Source organism: Phaseolus vulgaris, chromosome 3 (genome assembly GCF_051622355.1).
Source record: "Phaseolus vulgaris cultivar YP4 chromosome 3, ASM5162235v1, whole genome shotgun sequence".
NCBI lineage: Eukaryota > Viridiplantae > Streptophyta > Magnoliopsida > Fabales > Fabaceae > Phaseolus > Phaseolus vulgaris.
Genome location: NC_143500.1, coordinates 38,254,014 through 38,263,213, shown reverse-complemented (window position 1 = coordinate 38,263,213; position 9,200 = coordinate 38,254,014). Strand labels below are relative to the sequence as shown.

Sequence of the window (9,200 nt, the reverse complement as noted above, 5' to 3'; positions counted from 1 at the left end):
CCTTCACATTGAGATTTATAACTAACCTATGTGATTCAAACTTTAGCAAAATTATAAATTTTATATAAAAAATGGAACAACTTTTTCTTACTGTATTGTCAAAAAAACATATTTTATCCAAACTTATAAAAGTGAAAAATCCTTTAATCAAACCTCACCTTCCATTGATTGAGATCAAGTATATCATGCACAGATACAATAAATGCATGGAATGTGACATGCATTTAATATTATGATATGATTATTTTAAAATATATAGAATACAATAAATATAGAGTTGGGTGGTTGAATATATCAATCGGACTTATTTTATTTTTGGTGGGTTAATAATGAACTAAAACCATATGAATTGAACTGATTATTGATTATTTTATCTCTAGACTCACACTCACAGTCACACACATTTATATGACATACTTCTTTCACTTTTTTTTTTAAATACGAAATCTCAATTAAGTGAAACCTACTTTTTGAGTGATATCAATAATTGATGAAAAAAAAGTTGTTAAAAATCTATTTATATCTGAGTGTGTAAATTTATTATGATTTAGTTTTCAATATCTGAGTTTAAAGAAAGTATATAATTGCAGTTGCAATTACGTAAATCTAAACCAAAAACAAACTTTTGGGACATATATAGCAAGAAAATAAAATAATATTGAACCGTTATTTCTCATTATTTTATTTTATTTTTATAAAAAGTTTTCATGTTAGATATCATTATACTACTTGATATCTTAGCAAGGCTGACACCTAGTAACAACAATCATTTGTCATCACATGAAAAAAATATTATTAAAAAAATACAAAAATATGGGAGATTAGACTAAAACCCATATGTTAACAAAAACGATACATAGGCAAACTATATTTATTAATAAAGAATTCTAAGAACAGACTAGATGGAAGCCTATTATACCAATGAAAGAATTTTGTATGAATAAATCCTAAATTAGCCCACTTATCAGCACACACATTCCCTTCACGAAAAATATAAGTAACCATAAACTTGATTTTTTCACAGTAATTAAGACAAGTATTTCATCGATTACAAAGCATCCAAGGAACATTTGTCCTAGCAGTAAACGTAACACAAACCAAGACCGAGTGACATTCCAACCAAACATTAGTAAATCTCAACTTCTGAGCTTCCTCAAAAGCATATATAACTCCATAAAATTCAGCAACCAAAACAATCTAAACGTTAAGAAACGCAGAGAAAACTCCAATAAACTCTCATATACTCCCACGAAAAATACTTCCACAAGAGACAAGACCTGGATAATCCCTAACAGTCCCAACAATGTTAATTTAAACCCAGCCTGGCGAAGGAAACTCCCATCTAACAGGTAAATGACGTAAACTCTACCAGTACGAGTGTTAATACCAAAAAACTTGAGCACATTGAAATCGAATATATCATTCTTCATTTGAGCTTTAGATGAATTATCTCTAGACATGTTAAATCTTTAATAACAAAAATAGCCTTAAAAACCTCAATTTTATCATGAAAACGAGCATAATTCTTCATACACCATATCATCCAAATGAAAAAAGTTATCACAACTAGCTTAACCAATTTAACTGCCGGACTACCATCACTCTTAATAAAAGAAAGAATATCATCCTTATTAGAGAAATGATAAGTATTACCAATTTATTTTTCTCATGAAACCTTAAACAATTTACATTTTTTTATCATCAAAGAAGCACTGTGTTTTTATGTTATACCTGTTTATATGTGTCATGCAACTGTATCAAATTTTCATAATTTTGTTATGAACAGATATTCAATACATGAAGGAAAGTGAATATATATATGATCACGATCTATATGATATATTATTTATAGAAGATACTCTTCTGTACAAAATATTGAAAAAAATCATAAAATAAAATAAATAATTTGATGAAAGTTAATGAAGATGCTCCCATAATTAATGGGGTTCATGGAACTAATTTTAGAATAGATTAATGAACTTTTTAGCTTTGGATACTGATTAACAAAGTGATTATTTATATTTGGCAACCAGTATTATCCATTAAGTGATAATTTTGAAAGTAAAAAAAAATATATATCGTGTCTCCATTTCTTTTGCTTCTAATGGTTCATATAAGCTGGATATTGCATGGTTTGATATAGTCCACAGTTGTGTCAAGTCGCTTGAATTATTTGAGATTGTACGACTTATTACAAAAAAATGATTTTGTAATATTTATCAACAAAATCATCTTATTTTTATATGAGAGATTCGGTGCCTAGAAGAGAAAGATTGTTTATTTAAGGTGTATACAAATACTAATTATGTAAAGTTGTTGGAACATAAAAATTTATTAAAAAATCTATTTTAATTAAAAATAAAAATATAAAAATATAGGATTACAATATTAATAGTTTTATATTTATGATAGATATATTTAATATTTTTATTTTATAATATAATTAATTATTTTATGTATATAAAGAAAAAATTGAATATAAATTTAACTTTTTAATATGTATTACATGAATTTTTTCGACTTTCTTCGTAAGTCTATTCTATTTTTCTCCCACAAATCAGTACTTTTAAATATTCGTATATATAAGAAACAGAAACGATGGACGCTCGAATATAAGTCTAAATAATTAATGTAAACATTAATATAATACGGAGACACATAAATAAGTAATGAGAAACTATAAAATTTCCAACATATCGAAAAAAAATTAATTGCAAAAAAATTCACAGTAACCAGAAACATTGAACCATCCATTAAATTAATCTAAATGGGAACTTTAATAGTCTACTTTAATTTATCCAAATGGGACCACTTATCCACTGGAAATTCACATGAATTAATAAAAGAAATTATAGAAACGACATATATTAGCTTTGCTATAGACCGAATAACCAAATCCAAAACATGTTTTTGGACATATCATAATTTCTTCATCTTCATTTATCTCTCTCCAATTCTTCTTTTCTTCTATAGTTAGTTTATTATTATTTTTTACTTTCATACCCTTCTCTTACATTATATAAAAAAGAAAAAAAATTGTTGAAATTGTAAAAATTGTAAAAATTAAATAAAATATTGATTTATTAAAGTGTGAAGGGTATGTTTTTAATTTATTAGAGGATATTAATATTTCAGCACCTATATAAAACGAGATAAAATCTAATTTACAACTGTTTTAAATTTAAAAAAGTTAAAGGCAATGGAGAAGTTTTTCCATTCATAATAATTTGAGATTTTAAAAGCGTATATAAATAAATAGTATTTATGGAAGATGTGATTTGTAAAGTTTTGAAGAATATTAAAAAAGAGAGTGGAAGAAGGAGGGAGCTGAATGGAATTATGGTGATTGACGAAGGTGAGGAAAGGAAGAGAAAAGAGGACAGAGGTTGCTTGCGCAAATCTAGCTAATCTGGGCTTCTGGGCACCCACTGGAGAAAGAAAAGGATTGAGATTTGAGTTGAGCTGAATTTAGAGAGAGAAACAGAGAGAGAGAGAAAAGAGGTTAAGGCAACAACACAACACAACACAACACATAGAAAGCAGAAGAGAAGTATCTCCATGCCCAAACCGTACAGAAAAAAAGCACACCAACCATTCATTTTCTTTTGCCCACGTTATGCTTGGACAGACAATCACAGTGGGACACAACCAACCAGCCACTCCTTCACCCCTTAGCTAGTTACCCCTTTTCACCCTTTTGCACCCTTTTGCACCACACTCCTTCTCCCATTCTTCACTCACTCATGTTTCCTCTTTCACCACACTGGGAGAGGCCCTGCCTTTGGTGCCACCTCAAGCACCACTGGCTGCACCACCACCACCACCAATGCTTTCTCTTTCACTCAACCATCCTTCCGAGGCAAAAGGCTTTCACTCAACTCCAATTCTCGCCTGTCACTATGATGTTCTTCTTTTTCTTCTCTTGATTATTATATCATGCTGCTCGTCGTGATATTGGCTAGATGGCTCAATCTGTTAGCTTAGTGGTATTAGCATTTAGCATTTAGCACTTAGCATTGCTATTATTTTTTCTTTACTTACTCTCTTTGTAACCAATGTTAATATGCCAGGACTGGATATTTCAAATTCAAACCAAATCTTATGTTGCTTTGCCACACTTTTTCTCTTCTTCTTTTATTATTTATCATGATCTGAGTTTGCTGACTGGTTTTTTTTTTCTGGTTTGGTAAAACAAAACAATTTTTGCTTGTTTGGTTCTGTCTGTTTTGAATTGAAGAAGGCCTGGGAAAGAAAGCAAGGAAGGAGGGAGACATTGCTTGGTTTGAGCTTTGGGTTGCTACATTTTTGCAGTAAATGGGGATGCACCTAATCCTGTAGGATTTTAGTCAGTGATGCTTTAAATTTTGGGGGTCCCTTAAGGTACAGACTACAGACCCTTCAACATCCAAACAATCTTTTATTACCGTTTCAAATTTAATGTCAGTCTTTGCTTCTGTCTCTTTTGCAAATTTTATTGATTTTTCTTGGGCAATGTGGGGCTTCCTCATATTAATAAGGGTGGGTCAAAAAGAAGACCCATTTCTAATAAATTACTAGCCCCAATCATGGTTTAAACTTTAGATTAATAAATTATTATTAGTTCCCTTGAACAGCTCCCCCACAGTGAAAATCACTGAATTTGCTATATTTTGGCTGTGAATATCATGTTTATGGAGTGGTTCAATTGATTGCGTTAAGTAATAGTGTTTTAATCTATATTGTCCAATCAGTGTGTGTGTTATGAGGGTGGGTGAGGTGACAATGCAACAGGTGAAGTAGGGTCTTGGGTTGCAAAACACTGAAATTGGCAGTCCAAAGGAGCCTGTGTTGTTGAGCACAATCATAGAGCATTTTATTTTATTTTGTTTTATTTTTCTTGCATAGCGAATTAACTGGGCTAGTGAGGCAAAAACAGATACAAAGACAAAGAAAGTTGAGCTACGGGTGACGAATGCTTCTTTAGTCTATTTGCAAGTGTCCTATCAATTGTGCTCCCAAACTCCTCTTTTCTCTCAATCCTTTTAGTTTTAGTATGCACGTGAAACTCCCATTCTGCTTTGCACCATCAAAAGGAATAAAGCTTCCAATTTTAAATCAAGATAAAACGAATACGATTCTTCCTCCCTAGTGGACTTGTCTTCTTCAAACCACGGATCCTAAGCATTCAACTAAACCATCTTCCTAATCTTGCTTCTCTCAATTGCATAATCTCACAATAGAAAAGAACATGACCTGTTTCAAGTGTTTTCTTTTTTTGTTTAATATTTGTCTTTGATGTTAGGATTCTTTGGTAAATTTTCTTATTTTTGTTTTTTTAAATCTCTTGGGTCTTGTGCTTCCCTTTTGACATGGCATTGATGCAATTAAACCCCTCCTTTCCTTTCATATAAACTTGTTGAAACAAAGAAGCAAGAAAGGACAAAAAGTAAAAAAAAACATCACATGCACTCGTTGAAACCAGCATGCATCTTTGCACATGAACTACAACTACTTTCCAACACAAGCCTTACCATTTTCACTTTTAAGTCAGTGGCAGAGTAGCTTTCACATACCAAACCAAGGATTTAAATAAGCATTTTAACCGAAAACGATTGAGCCGAACAGGGTCACTCTTCAAAGTGACTACAGATCATTAATCTCAGTGTGTTTAGACATAACACAGGAATCAATTTTTCCACAAGATCATGATAATCTTATGAAAATCTGTTTGTTTTGTTTTTTTCATTTCTTACTATGAAGTTGATCCAAACACATAAATGTGATTGTTCCTAAAGGTATTTCCATAAAGGAGAAACTAAATTCATTATTCAGATATAGGAAACTCATTAACTTACGTAAAATCATGTAGTTCTTTTATCTGAAAAATAATTAGGATAGTGTGATTGTAAGGAAACAAGTGGGTACGGTCCCATCGACCATAATTTAGAAGTACTTTGTACATTGTCTTCATAATGAGTTCGTTCCCTGCTTCTCTTTTTGTTTCCATATTGGACTTGTAATAAAGATCCATGTTGCCTTAGAAACTTTGAATTTTGGAGTCAGGTTTAGCCACGTGACTTGAACCCAACAAAAGTTTCCATATTAATTGGAAGTTAGCAGTAGCAGTGTTCCAAGTTTAGGTATCAAAAAAGTGAAAAAGAAAAAAGACACTCCCAGAAGAAAACCATTTTTTTTTTATTATGAATAAGTAATGTATCATTTTGTGTAGTAACAAGAGCTAGCATAATCATTTCACTCGCCATAGTTTATTTTCATCTTGATTGCATCAAATTTTAACAAAAGTAACTTAAATGACAATTAACAAAGCGACTGAAAAATACATAAAGTTTAAATGAATTATATAATGTTTAAAAGGGTTGAAAGTAAAGATATAAAACTCATTTGTTCTTTGCCAATAAGGATCTTGTTAATGAGTGTTTTATGATTACTATTTACTGTAAAAAAATTACTATTTTTACTCAAAGTTACAGTAAGGTTACATTACAGAACATAACAGAGCACATTGATTACTGGCCCCTGCACTTGTTTTACTTGTCACTCTCTCAAAGAATACCAATTAATATTATTTTTCATAAATAAAAATATTTGGTGAATCTGAAGTGATAGAAGGTAAATTAAATCAATTTCACTGTTCCAAAAGAGGAAAGCAGATAGAGAAAAGAATAGAGGTAAAATAGTGAGACCAGTATCACGATAGGATATGATACATGTGCATTCAATATGTACATATATAGCAGTAAAATTGAACAGACAAGGAGAGAAATATTTTTCTTCACAATAAAGCACACCATTGGAAAAGGCAAACCCAATGAAAGGATTTTTTGTTGCATCATCTCCATCTACATTTTCAGCATTTGCTTCCATGAGTATTGCAGGTAATGTTAACTCATAATTATATTTAAACTCTTGATGCATTAAATTAATGGCATTAACAATAGAATATGATATAAAAATTGAGGGGCTCTATATTTGTGATTTGAACAAGTGAAATGGTACAGTGGTTTATCTATGAAATTGGGCTGCAGCCTACAAAAGCTAAGGTCCAGGAGAAGGGACAGGCACCATTTACGGCAAAATAGAAAAAGAAAAAGAAATCCCAACACGTTAAAGTTTAAACTGCACATGAGGGTGCAGCAGTAAATATAATCATCAATCAACTTTATCAGAAATCTTTTTTACATTTCATTTTATTTTCTTTTGTCTTTCTTTCTTTTTATCATTTTATTTGTCTACAGTAAACACAACTTCACCAGAATTTCCAAAAGGAACTCATAAGTCTACTTGATTCAGCCATGCATGATAATGGAGATTTAATGCGTTTTCTTAATGCATGTTCTGTAATTCGTAGATGGGTTAGTGAGTGTTTGCAAGTTGATAAAGGTGTTTATTACACTTCACTCACGTATTAGAACACTCTAGAATTTGTGACACATTAGGACATTTTGTTATCACTGTTTCTTATCTAGTCTAATAATGAACGAATTCTCACTATGATCTCAAATGACCACCAACTCAAAACACTCCAATCATCTTGATTAGAGAATGTTCTGTTATCAACACAATTATCTTTCTGTTCTTATTGTGTGTTTGGCCCTACATCCTGGGAGCAACAATTATAAGCTTCAGGTTCACTTGAGTGAAACCGTTGGAGTATAAGTGTTGACATTAAATAGAAATAAAGTAATTAAACAACATATATGTGATAAGATCGTAAAATTAACATGAAAGTTAACATAGTTTGTAATGTGTATTGAAACACAGAAGTTTTTTTCTGGACATTTGCCTGCATAGAATCATATCCGTTTCAATGATTCGCATATTGAAAGCAAATCAGGGTAACCAGATACGTCAGAAGATTGTTCATGCCAAAAACTACCATTGGCTTTTTAGCTTTAGCTTTGTTTGAAGTCATATACGTGTCCCTCAGTGACTAATTCAGAGTTAATGATTCAATTATTTTAATCTCAACATCAGTGACAGACAGTGGCAGTGGTTGTATACATAAGAAGAAAAGAGAAAGTGTGGAATGAGTAGGAGGCGCGTGAGATTGAAGTTTGAGATAGGGTTGTGTTATTATTAGATAGAGAATATTAAAAGTGAAGTTGATGCAAGGACGGCTGAGCAGGCATAATTATAAAGAAGAACAAGTTAAAAGAAAGAAAGTGAGATTTTGTGGACCATAATTATTATTGGAGAAGGTAACGTGACACTTTGGCATTGGATCTTAGTTTTATTATGTTTGGTTGTTTAAAGGGTGAAATGAGGAGCAAAAGGGTTTGAGTATTGTGGTGTGGATATAGTGTTGAATGAAAAGTGTTGTTGTGCACATTTTCATACCACTTGATTCAGATTTAATGTAAACAGAGTCACACATGGTTACATTCATTTGTCCCCACTTCTCCATCTTTTCACAATTTCGACTATTTCAAGCTTATTGTGAGACTGCAAAGCACATACAAATGACAATGACTTCCTTCTGCCACATTTTCCTATGCAATGCTTCATCTTATGTTATTAAGAATGTTATTAGATGGTTTTTTTTGTATAAAAAAAAATCACACAGAGTAACAAAATAGAATAATCTTAACTTTTGAAATAGCTCAAAATGGCATCATAAACCATGTTTAAAGATATATATATTTTTGTTGCTCCACAACTCCATGAGCCCAACAACCACCCATTACAAGTTTATTGCATTACAATGTTTGATTCTATTTAAAGGTTCAATTTTCTAATAGCATATTTGGATTCAGAATATATTGTTTAAATAAGTTATTTTAAGAAAATGTCCATTATTAGACTGTTGTATAAGAGCACTTTGATTGATTAAAGTTAGATAGTTTAAAAAAAATTGCAGTTTTTTATATTTTTTTCTCTCTCAAATATTTGTTTCTTCTCTTCATCGTAAGTTCAACTTCCGTCTAAAGTTAGAAAATGATCTACACAATACCATTTTTTTAGGGTGATGTCGATGGATTTTATGTTTTTACTTTCAGGTTAAAGCCCATCGAAACTGTTTCAGTTACAGTTTTCAAGGTTATTCTTTGCCAATACATAGTAATGTTAGTAAACGTTTGTTGGTTTTTTTATCAGCATCAGTGATGTTTTTCTATTTATTTCAAATAGTCACTATGATAAATTTTATTTCATGTAAGTAGAGATTTTTTTTCAATCAACATTAATTGAGGAGTAAGTAAATT

The 9,200-nt window shown here is 31.0% G+C and overlaps 1 long non-coding RNA gene across 1 annotated transcript; it reads left to right on the top strand.

The window, feature by feature from the left end:
- The first annotated feature begins 3,491 nt into the window (after positions 1-3,491).
- On the top strand, positions 3,492-4,454 carry LOC137807409 (uncharacterized). Its single transcript, XR_016519251.1, has 2 exons — positions 3,492-3,986; positions 4,241-4,454. It is a non-coding gene; the product is annotated as an uncharacterized LOC137807409 (long non-coding RNA).
- The last annotated feature ends 4,746 nt before the right edge of the window (positions 4,455-9,200 follow it).